We start from the raw sequence: 13,150 nt of genomic DNA, 5'->3' as shown, positions 1-13,150 counted from the left end.
TCAACACAGCTTTTTGAAACAAGTTTCTTTGCACCAAGCAACTGTTTTCCCCATGTGGTCACTCACCAATATTTATAAGGGAAGGTCACTTTGAATGCCACCAGCAGATGAAAAAACAGGAGGGAAGCAGGGTTTTTGTGTCTTCACTGAGCTGGCTGATTCTGCCAAAGTGATAGCCGACATTGACATTACACAAGGGAAAGGTTGTCGTAGTCTCACAGTCCCAGCTCTGCTGCAGAAACAAAACAAAACAAAACCAGAAAGAAAAACATATGTGTAGACTTTTCAAATAAAAGTAATGCCAAAACATTAAAACTCTGATCTCTGGAATATAAATAAGGCTTTAATCTTGGCTTTGAAACAGTTATCACAAATCTACTTTAAAAACAAGATTTAAAAAGACCCCTAAGAAATTGAATATCCTTCTGTAAAATTAATCAATCACTTTGAGGGTTTAGTGGAAGGAAATGGCCATAAACATCTTATGTACTCAGTTGGTGGTAGAAGGCAGACAGAAATGACAATTCTGTTAAAAACAGGGAAAAGCTGAGATTTGAAGTGAAGATTGTATGCAGAGTATGTGGCAGGAAATGACAGGGAATTTTATCGGTGCACGTGGCCTAAGGAAAACTTAAGGGAAAGGTGAAGGATTAATGAGGGATTCCTATTTATTTATTTATTTATTATATTTTTCTAGCATCTGTCTGAATTATTACCTATACACCTGATACGTCCTAAAAGAAAAAACTGTGATGAATAAATAAACAGCTCTAGAAATCTTCAATAGGGTCCTTTACCTTGCAGGGAATATTATCATTGGCTTTTGATACAATTTCTGCTGCAGGGAAAGACTTTCAAAGCTCAGAATGCTGAAGTATTGCCAGGCGCTCAAAGACCCCCTGCTGTGCGCGTCAAACTAAGAAATCTCTCTGAACTTGTCGAATTAAAAGTCATCTCTCTCTCTCTGCAACCCCTGCATGAGCTGGGAAGCTCTGTCCTCATTTTTTTAGGCCTTCCACGATAAACAAATGGAGCCTGGAGCATCTTTATTCTTTTCAGGCACATAATTAAAATTCTTTAAAAAATGTAATTGAAGGCAATGAATTTCAAAAGGAGGTTCTAGTTAACAACAAAGCTAGAACAGTTTGAGGAGACGATATTGCTTTACCATTCAATTGTGTTTCAAAGGTAGAAGCAAAACAGCTTGTTAAGATTCTGGGTAAGTGTCTTTTATTTATTTATTTTGTTTGTACATCAAGAGGTTGCTCTAAACTTAAACATCTCAGCAGGATTTATGCTTTCTGGAATGTCATAAAACTTAATTACTGAAACAGCAAAGAGGAGTATACTATTAAAATATGAACAAAGCAAAAGTATTCATGGTTTCTTAAAATCATTATTTATATATCCCCTAAAAAATTAAAGAATATATTTATTGAAGAATTTGTATTTTCTTGGCAAGACTCCTTCATTCATCCAAACCACTGTAAATATTCACAACCTTGCAAAAGTTTATGAATCTGATAATGCATAAAACACTAATTTTCTGTGATCATTATTGCTGTGAAACATTGCAATGATTGCTTCTACTAGGTATTTTTGAAGTTGTCTAGAAAACAGCAAGTACTGCTAGAATTAAATTTCAAATTAATAAAAAAGGAATGGAAAAACACTTCTCTAGATTTGGATAACAGGAATTACCACACAACATTAACTAAAAGGTAGTAAAAGACAAGACTGTTTCAGAAAGTCATCTCTAAAGTCACTGCCTACAGAGCTTAAAATCTAAACCCAATGCTACTCAGTATCTTTTAGGGTGATGTAGCATCCCTCTCTGCGGAAAGAATGAAAGGTTCACTTCCCTGCTCTTTTTTGTTTGTATTTGCAATATTTTTCCATTCTGTGTTTTAAAGTGATATTTCTGGCTCTAAATGACCACTGGAGATTTATTATTATTAGGGATTCTTCCTAGAGAGACTGAAGAACTGAAGATTGAGATCTTTTAAGGAAAACTACAATTCTTTTAGCATTAAACACAGAAAAGACCGCGCAGCAAAGCAGCACCATTTCCATGGCTTCTGAGCAGCACTCTGCTTCTCCTAGTTAGTATGCCTCTGGGAGAGGAGAGACAGCACAGCTGCTTTTTCACCTCTGGAGGCAGGGGGAAGTAGGAGGCAGATGGGTCAGCACCACACATATTCTGTGGGGTCAAGAAATGTTCTGACTGGCAGAGAGGTGCAAACAGGACCCATTAAGCTCCACAGCGAGAGGCAATGCCACTGGAGATCTAGTAGAAGCAAACAATGGCTTTAGCTTCACTACCAAATAATACCAAGAGCACTACCAGTACACTAAGTTTGGTGTACTGGTATTTTCTGCAGTTGTCTAGCATTATCTTGGCAGGCTTTAGTAGCTCAGATTCACACATGCCTCCACGCCACACCTCGAATATACAATACACAGCTGCACCATTATGTCATGCACACAGTACTTTCATAGACTGCACAGAGCCATTAGGCTCTGAACTGGACAAAATACACAACCAGTAACAATCATATCTGAGATCTAGCTGGATGCCACTTTGGCACACGCTGCACAGCACGACCAGAGGCTATGTTACGTGTTCCTACCGGTGAACTATCTACCAAGGTGCACACTGCTCCTACAAACAGACAAAAATTAAGGCAGTCCCCTCTCTGCCTTTAATTTTTTTTTATCCCAGTACCACTAATGGGAGAAAAAAAGTGAACTTCTTGGACTTCCCTTTAGACATGCTAAGAGGATTTATGAAAGCATAACTATCAGTTCTAATTGTGTAACTATCTTAATTGCCATGAAAGCAACAAAAAGCATAGGCATAATTTACAACAGAACAAAAACATAAATCAGAAAAAATCAACAAAAATATAAAGCAAGCATACACAAATGAGTATCTTTAAGCTAATTTCTACTACAAAACTGAATTAATGAAAGTACTGTGATTATAAATAGACTGTAGAGATAGCCAAAGAGATTATAGAAATAATTTGTTCCCTGTAGAACGTGAAGGACACTAGACAAAAAGTACAGTAACAAAGAGATTGCATCTGACGTTTTAAGAAAAAAAATACTGTGGCTCAGCATGAGTATTTAGTATCTGTTTGCAGAACGAGTAAAGGTTTCTTTAAGTTCACTGAGCACTCACTGTAAAGTTTAGGGAAGATCAGTAGCTTAGACAAAAGAGGCTACTGAAATATGAGCCACATCTATGAACAAAACTGATCAAAGTCTACATGGCTGCCAGAGTGTCTTCAGTTTATTCCACTGCCATACACTTATTACTTGATTGAAAGGTGTGGAGATATAAGGCACCCAGGTTTCTCTCTACTGTCACTGGGCCTGAAACTCTCATTTGTTATGTCTGACTTCCTTTATTGATTTCTTTTTCCTAAGCATCAGTAACTGAAGTCATTTTTTTTTTCATGTTTCACATTTACATCAGAATAAATTCTTAGTAACTCTCTTTTACCCTCCATGCTCAGATTATTCTTTTAAAGCTGCAACAACTGAAAACTATCTGTATTAATCAAAATTATCCAGTTATATGTTAATATTGTGACAGTCACACTACACAATCATGTGCATGTCATACACTCATACATATCTTGAGGATCTCAGACACTTTCCTTAGTACATGGAGAAAAGAAATAATCTCTTTTCATACCACTGTCACATAAGAGGTTAACGTGAATAATTTCATAGAACAATGCCTTTAAAAAACATTTTCTGCTTATAAACATCTACCTATTATAGGACATGAAACTAGTATATAAGTAAGGTCAAAAAAAAAAAAAGATAAGATACCTATAGCAGAAGCCTCAAAGATACGGTTTTGATCCAATAGTTCAGAGTACTGTAGTTAAAAACTGTTGATAGGTGTTGCCTTGATAATTTGACACAAAGTACTGCTATTTCAGAAGATGGCAGAAGAGGGAGTAAGTGAATGTAAACCCAAAATTACATGCTCCAAGTGAAGTACAAGAGCAAGGCAATGCAGAGTATTTCAGCTGTTCTTCATCCTTTCCAGAAGAGCTTGGATTTGTCTTTGCTATACTGCACACAGTCAGGATATATCAGTATTTTAGATTTTTACAGAATGCTTCTCTTTAATATTCATGTGTCTTGATTACATAGATTAATACTTAGTCATGTGTTTTGCACTATGCTCTTAGATCATACATTCTGTAATTACAACAAAAAATAACTTAAATATTAGATTTACTGTAGCGATAAAACAGAAACACGGAGGCACAGAGGGAGGAACTCTTTAGTGAGGTTTGCTATGTGACAAGCTGTACAGACAGAATTAAAAATATTAAGTGGATGCTTAAATGCATTAACAGGTTCAGTCTCTCACATTAGTACCAACTTTAGTGTTTCATGTGAGGTAGTTATCAAAAAAAAAAAAAAAGCCCCCCAAAAGTTTCAAGAACTATTTCATGCTGCTTTCTGCCACCCACCCCCACAGCTCTAGGCAATATGTCTCCCTCACTAGAAATCCTGAATATTAAAAATTATCTCAGATGCTTGAAAATTTCACTTACCATATATTTTGACTGAGATATTTACAGATGATTATGAAGAAAATAAATAATCAGTAAAATAGACGCATCTGGTTCAATTTGAATGCTATTACACTGATAATAATTATGCTAAATGCTAAATCCAGCTATTAGGCCCAAGGTTCTAGAACCAACTTCAGTGTAGGAAAGGAAAAAAACCTACTTCTTTTCTATTAATTGTCTGTATATCAATATTGCAGTTACTAGTAATATGAACTAAAACTGAATGAAATCTTTCTGATGGTCTTTTTAGAGGATCTATTAAGCTAGTACAGCATCATAAGCAGGTACATATTAGAGACTCCAGCAAACCTGAGCCCTTCTCTCCTCATAAGTAAAGAAAGGAATTGCTAACACTTGGCAGAAAAATATTAGCCTATGCCAACATAGGCTACATTCCCATATCCTGATGTACTGGCTGCTTTCATTATTCTTCCATGAATATCCCTTCCCTAACACCTGTGTAGGGGCCATGTGGTCCCTAGTTCTTCCCATTAAGTTTCCCTGCTCCAGATTTTGCTAAAATCTATGTATCAAGTCTCATTCTGTGCTCTTCCTGAAAACTAACAGCTGTCAGACCCTTAAAGAGCTTTGACAACAACTAACATTTTTGCTCAAGCAAAAGCACTCTGTATCACTTCAGTGATGTGAACGGTGCTGTTTGGATATGAAAGCAGAGAAGCCTGACAGATAAGTCTCTGCTTCATTTGTCGTTTGCAAGAGAAGGAAACCCACTTTGCTAACAAGCTGTTTTCAGTTCGTAATAATGTTTGATGCTATGGTTGTTTACTGTATTTAAGATGTTGCAGATCTGATGGGGCATATAACCTTCAAAACAGGTGAAGCAAAACAAAGAGCACAGAACAGCTGTACTGTACCTAAGTGCTTGCCTGTGGGGTGAGAAGGGACCCATGCCATCCTACCCACCCTTTATTTTCAACGGTTTGTCTGTACAAAGCCCAATGAACTCAGGCAGGCATCTTACTCATTTGAAGTGCACCTGTTTGATAACAAAAGTTCTTAAAATGGTAAAAATCAATTACAAAAGGTTCTCACACACAGAGTCTTTATGCTGCTCTTAATTCTTATTCACAACATGGCAAATGGGAAGACAACTTACAGAGAAGGAATATACAGATATATCAAATACATATTTTTGTTTTTATCTTTAAAATATGTTAATGACCAGTGCTGTTCTTAAAGTTTGTAATAGTGGCATCTTTTTCCCTGGATGTATTTTCCCAGTCAACTTACAAGTTCTTTGAAACAAACTGCATTTGCAACCTTCCCTTTACGCTGTTTGGAGAAAACCACTGATAGCACAGAGTGTATCTGTCAAACTCTGCTAAAGAACAGAACAGGAACCTGACATAGTTATGACAAGCAAGCACTTCATACCAGGAAAGAACCTCATTTTGTTGATTAAGGCATACTGTTAGAATGGTGTGTTATGTCTTCATGTAAATAGGACCATGACAAAAATATTGATTCTGAAATATATTTGCAGACAGAATTAAGCCTGGAGGGAACTTAGAGAAAATGAAAAAAAAACAAAAAACAAAAACAAAACAAAACAAACAAACAAAAAACTCTTAAAATAATCACGTGTTGCATTGCACTACTAATATCTGTATTTGGAAAAAAAAAAGTCATTAAGAATTGCACTAGAATTGTAAAAGTAATAGTATTTTTAATTTGAATTTAAAATTATGCAACATGCTTATTTTGAATAACTAAAATTGATAGATCATACACTGCTTTTAGTGATGTCCTTTTATTTTGAAGAAGGTCAGTGTAATTTCCAGTTTTATGGAAGCTGAAACTCAGTTTCTCCAAATCATTATTTTCAAATATTACCTGGAGTTAATACACTGTAACTATTCTCATTTCTTAAAATCTGAGGTTCATGGATTTAAGCAAATGCAGGAAGTTTAGAAGCATCCTCATAAACCATACTAATCCGAGAGAACAAACAATGAAAAAATACCTATGTTCTAATTTTAAAGTTGCTGTGGAGTGCATCAACGGCATTTATATGCTTCTTGTGTTTTAAGGATGGGAATTTACTATACTAAATATTTTGAACTAATTTGCTAGATACACAGGATATATATTGATAATATCTCCTGTGCAACTACAGCTCTTAACTTTTATTTCTTTCATCTCGAATCCTTTAATGTCAAACCAAACATCTTGATAAAGTTCTCAGATCATTTAGTGCATTTAAAAAAAAAAAAACAACAAAAAAAAAAAACATCAATTTTAAGACGCTCCTGGTAAGTATATGTAAAGCAGAACAATGTCTTTGTACCTGGTCAGTAACAATCTGTAATTACATGATACTGTTTAGGGGCTTGGGATGACAGAACAGAGCTTACTGTTAATAAGCTTCCTAGACATTACAAATGTTAGACTAGCTGCAGTAGGGACTAACTAGTTAAGGTCACACATTGAAATTGAGCATGGCACATAGTAAATACAGTTTGCCTGACCAGCTTTTGCTATCACATATGAATACTGTTTTTAGATAAAACACATTAAATAGATTAGAACAATTTTGTGATGCAATGACAGTGCATTTGCAGTTACACATAATGGTTATTTTGCTATATTCATATATTAATGAAGAACCTTCCCACAACTGGAATGACTTGCAGCATACCAATTGAGTTGTTTTATTCCTGGGTATTTTTCAGTTCTACCATATCATCTCTAGACTATGAAAAAAAGATTCAAGGAGACAATACTTAACTGCTTTTCACATCATGTGACTTGCTCTTATTTTCCTGTAATTATTTCATGTTTGGATAATATTTTCATAACTAGCTCATGTGCACATACTGTATGCTCATTGGTATTCATTTTGTTTTCACTTCAGCTTCTCATGTTGTTTCAGGTATGTACATGCTCAATTTTATGGCAGCAAGTATATACTGACACTTCATAACTATAACATGCTTGTCATAACTCCACATTGTGCTGTATGTGATAGTTTAGTAAATGAAGATTATACTGTCCTTTAGTCAGAACTCTGCTTGTAAGGACTGGAAAGGTTTCTGGGACCTGTGAGATACAGAGTGGTTGTTCTACAGAGCCTTCTGGACGCAACATGCATTGCACAGGTAGCAGTGAGTGTGAGGACTAGCTTTAGAAGCTCAGCTAATCTTCCTATCATACATGTCTTTGGTTTGCATCTTGGTTTTTCAAGTTCCATTCTTTGAATTTTGAAAATTATTTTCAGTCTACACCCGGTCTTTGTGTACTGCAATGTTTAAGTGACAATGCCTACTGGCCTGTTGTTTAATGTGAAAGTAATATTGGACAAGAAGAGTATGTGTTTGACTGTTTTTTTTATTAATACAATAAGAGATACAGAATATAACATGTCTATTCATTGGTTTAGTAGTTCTCCCAGTTATGCCTGAAAGCCTACTGAAGACAAAAGGCAACCTTATACCTACTGAGCTGAAGTCACATCTGCATTCACAGCATTCTATGCAAGCAGGACCGTGAACTTTTATTATAAAAATTAAGAATGCATTTCAATTCTGTGCTGTGTTTACTTCAAAATAATGTAACAGGTAAATTTGCCATCTTCCATCTTAATGTTCAACTTCCGCATCACCATCTTGTCAAACACTCATAGGTTCACCCTGCTTAGCAGGAAAGAGAAAGCAGTTCTGAAGAACATCAGAAAAACCAATTTGACTTGAAATGTAGCAATGAAATCATAATTCTGTCTAAAACTTCCACTCACTTTACAGGAAGGTATGATAAACTCATGGATAAAATACATAACTCCATGTAATAATTGTGGTTTGACTTCAAAACACAGGAAAGGACTTCAGGACCATCAGGTATGGTTACTTGCTTCTATGGAAATTACAGAAATAGCTTTCATGAACTTCCATTTCAAGAGCAATTAGAGACAAATTAGTTTTTTTTTGTTTTTTTTTTTTTGTTTTTTTTTTTTCTAATTGGTTTGACTCCTGCTCCAGGAAGACAAAAGTTTTACATCGTTAGTTCGGTAGTATGAGACTGGTGATAACTGCTGAGAGTCGTTTGTCTATGAAGGTATGGCTGGGTAAAGTCAGAACATTGCTCTAATCTGGTGACCATGCAACAGCAACGAAAAAGGCATGGTTATACTCGGGAAGCAATGACTGATTTTAAAAAGGATTATCTGAGCTTCAATATTTCCCCTTTGTGCATGTTGACAAAATGTGAGGTAGAAGTCCAGAGTCTCCAGTCTGCTACATCCCTTGTAACTCACTATTGGTTTTTTTTTTGTTTTTTTTTTTTTAAACAAGACTTCTGATTTTACATTCACAAAAGAATGAAATCTTGCAATAATGTTCATAATCAAATATCAGTGTTATTTTTAATTGTTGTGTCTAATCATACACCATTTAAAATTAAATTATATATATCATTATGCCTTGCCTAATTTTACAAACATTTCAGATAGTTCTAAAAATAGAAACCTGAAGATAGTGAGGGTTCTTGCTGAGGGTTTACTGTTGTAATTTCTCATGTTCCACAGTTTCATGGGACTACAAATGCTGCAAGCTAAGGAATCAATATGTTGGTGATACTAGTTTATCTAAACAGATGTTTTTCCAATGACAAAATATCAGTGAAGTGTGCTAATATGTATTATTCTCCAGCTGGGGAAAATACAGACCGGTTTGAAAGGGAAAGAGTGTTTACTTTGTGCCATCTCTGTGGGAGTAATTACATGTAGGCTATAAAAGAAATCATAATTAAAAGTACACCTGAAATATCCTATCAAGCCATTGTCAGAGAACAGGTCATTTTGTGTAGTATTCCAGATAACTATTTGGAACCGTACACGTAGAATCATTCTTCCATCACATTCCCTGGCACTTTCTGAGAAACAACACAGGCCCCATATGAAAGAACAAGTGCAAGTCATTTCTGTTTTCATCTTTGGGCTACTGTAGATTGTATAAATTGTTTGTAACTTTTTCTGTCATATTTGAAAAAATAACTTGATATGTGTAGGTCAGAAACCTGGAAGTACACGTATAAATGATTTCTGACTAGAAGCATCCAACACCATTGTAATACTTGAAGTAATTCTGAAGCAATTAGAAAGCAAGAAAGCTGCTACATGGTGTCATTAGCCTTCTGATACTGCTTTACTAACAATTAAATGTTTCTCATTAATACTCAAGTACTTATTCTCATAGATGAGTACTTGAGTGACCATACCACCAGTACTTACTCTAAATGTTAGAACAGTCCTATAGTGGTATAAATAATAAGCACTCACCTACTTATTATATGCATGAAATTTAAGCATAAGAGAAATTTCAGCCCCAAAACAGGAAAATTCTGTGAAATTACAAAACAAGGACATTTTAGTAACTAGAGAAATAGTATTATCCCTAATTAATTCTTGTACTGTTCTTTTCATTTAAGAATTTCACAGCTTCATTAGTAATATGTCAGTGTTGCACAACACTTACTCTGTGATCATTTACAACTAGAAGAAACATTTGACGTACTTCCACTACCTGTGTAAAACTACCACAAAATGTGCTCAATTTTTTTCTCCTTTCTAAAGAGCATTTTGTTGTGGCCCTTTACTGAATGAACCAGAAGTAAGCATTTCTGAAAACTGTACCTATAAAAAGCTCTGTAGAATAATTTTGATCTTTATTCACTGAGTTACTTGGGGTATATGGACATGACACAGCAGAGTGCTGTGTTCAGGCATTGCAAAGTCATGTCTGTGAGCCCTGGTATATCTATATGGCTGAGAGCATGCCATGTCACCAGTTTTATTTTTTCATCATTTTAGCTTAGCACTGTATGCAGACTAATTAGTGTTGCCTCTTAGAGAAGGTAGCTCACCTGCATCAAAGCTGCACCCTGTTGCTGCAGCTGTACTGCTCCAGCTCCAGGAGCAGCTCCTTGTGAGCATTAAGGCTCTGCACGGTGTTCCATGCACAGCATGTCTTGGTCTCCACACCAAAACCAAGAGTTTCAGAAGAGCTTAGTCATACTGAAATTAAGTTCAATGCAAGCTACTAAACAACCCTGGCCATTTCAAACATTCTCCCCAGGATATAATGGCTGTTTCTCTCTAAAAGCAAATTCTAAGTCTACCATTAGATTTGGCCAGCTAGCTAAATCTTAACATTAGAAACTGCACCCAATCATTCAGCAGCTGGTGACTATTATTGACAAGTAATCCTTGTACTTTTAACACTCTCTTTTGCTGTTAAAAAGATGATAAATGTAATGGCTGCATTAAGCTGAGCTAATTTATTCCTTCTCATAGGAGTCCAAAGGATGAACTGCTACCTCTCAATTAAACCTTCTCCTTCAGCACAGCATATCCAGTGGAAGAGACATTTCAACTGAAACAAAGCACTGTAAAATTACAAGTTTTGAACCACGAAAATGAGTCACAGAAGGGATTTTCAACATCCATTTTTCTTTTGACCAACAACTACTTGAAGACTAACATCTCATTATTAAACTGACTATAAATAGTATTTTAAAGTAGCCTGTGCTGGTTTTGATTATCTGTCCTGAATTAGGAGACAGCTGAAAGACGGTATCATTTCCTATTCAGAACACAACATTGAGGGATAATTAAAAGAAATTTTATCTCAACATAAAATCATGTATTTTTGAAGCACTCTGTTCAACTGCTACTTACACACAAAACTCTAAGTGGGATCAGTGGTAGATTTGAATGAGCTTGATCAAGCTTTTATTTATTTATTTCACATGGTAGCCATGAAAATTGATTTCCCATTTTAACAGAATAATTAATATACAAGTAGAAACTTAGTTATATTGTATGGCCTTCTGATATTCAATGAAGGGTGAAAACCTATTTATGTATGTTGAATCAGGACAATCCAGTCCAGAATGAAAGCTCAATATTTCAGAGCCAAATGTAAATTAGATGCAAAACAAAATTATTTCTACAAATACTTTAACAAGTTATTTTGAACCATTACTACATGCAAGAGAATTAAGAACCACTTAAGTATTCTGTGGACGTTAATGATCAAATCAAAACTCATCAGTATAAATTCTTCAGCCAGCTACACATATAGCTTAATCACTAGTTCTTGCCTGAGAAAACATTTTACGGTATTTTCAGAAGATGAGACTTTTCAAGCTATTTCTTGGGTCTTATTTTCTAAATGTGGTACTTGATCACACACCTTTAATGTGCAACAGATGCATAGGCAATCCCTTGTAATGGCCTCACAGGGCATTCAAGGAATGGAACTCACCAGTTGTTCAGTGACGGAGATTAGCCATGAGTTCTTTTAGCCAAGTACAGAATCATTTGTTCTTGTTAGCACATGTGGTATTTGGATTCTTTCCCTCTTGTTGATGAGCTCAGACTTAAAAAATACACCAGGCAATTTTCACCTATAAATCCTTTTCATCCTTAATTTAAGGATGTGATCCATGCAAATTAATCTCATCATTTTCTATTATGAGATTATCAATATTAACAGATACTAATTCAAAAGTAGTCTTTGTATGTATCATACAGTATATATCCTTTAAGGGCAAAAAATGCAGGTATGTATTTCAAGTGCAACCCATTCCCTTTCATACAAAATCTTCACCTCTGCAACAGTTTTCTCCGGATTTCTAACCTCTCTAGCCTACTCTTCTTCCTACAGACTACATATGAGTACCGGTAGTCAGAGAGAGAGCCGTGAGATTAGCAACATAACCTATTCCACAACATCTCAGGAACAGTTTCCTCTGAAAAGTACTGTTGCACTGAAATGCAATCACAGCATATTCTGAAACATAATTTTAAACTTGCTTGCTCACTCACTAAGACACATAAGGGCGGAAAAGTATGATGGAACAGCTCTAATGACTTTTTCCATGAGATTTAATATGTATATAAATTGTAAATTATTATTTTAATTGTCATTTATTCTGAATGCAATTTCTGATATGCATCCCCAAATATTATCACATAATCTTTTAAATTGTAAAGCAAGTATATTTCTAACAGCGAATCACATAATCATTAAATACACCATTAGATTTAAAATAATTATAACATAATGGAAATGTAATTCTTTGTTCTGGAAAGCTTTACAAGAGCCAAAGAAGTGGTACATTTCAAAAAGTGATGATGTATGACACTGTGTTCTCATGAGATAGTACCAAGTTTCAAAGCCAGCACATTAAAACACAAAATACAAAAATGCCTTCTTTGTAAGTAGGTTAGAGGTTGTCTTTTTTAAAAGTACTTGGTGATTTTTTAAAGGTAATTACAAAACATATTTCACATCCAACTCATTTTTTGAATGTATTTTCACATTACAAAGAATGTTTAATTCATTTTTTTCTTTGTACTATGACTGCTTAGTCAAAATTCACAACAGACTTTAAATGATCTTGTCATAGTTCTTTATGACAAATACTGCACTACTTGGGCATTTGCACTGTAGTGATGCTGCACAGCAAAGGAAGGGAAATGTCTCTGTAGTCTATTTTTTCTTTGTATCTACAACCTGTTGACAATT

The 13,150-nt window shown here is 35.1% G+C and overlaps 1 protein-coding gene across 23 annotated transcripts in view; it reads right to left on the bottom strand.

The window, feature by feature from the left end:
* TENM3 (teneurin transmembrane protein 3) overlaps positions 1–13,150 on the bottom strand; it is a 1,325,064-nt gene that overhangs the window by 805,159 nt on the left and 506,755 nt on the right. For 21 of the 23 annotated variants that reach the window (XM_068681265.1, XM_068681272.1, XM_068681274.1 and 18 more), the window contains one exon: positions 67–232. The gene's annotated coding sequence lies outside the window, so the exon portion shown is untranslated. The remainder of the gene's footprint in view (positions 1–66; positions 233–13,150) is intronic. The other 2 variants (XM_068681266.1, XM_068681268.1) reach the window with 1 other exon arrangement.

Source organism: Anas acuta, chromosome 4, assembly GCF_963932015.1.
Source record: "Anas acuta chromosome 4, bAnaAcu1.1, whole genome shotgun sequence".
NCBI lineage: Eukaryota > Metazoa > Chordata > Aves > Anseriformes > Anatidae > Anas > Anas acuta.
This window is presented reverse-complemented; position numbering and strand designations above follow the sequence as displayed.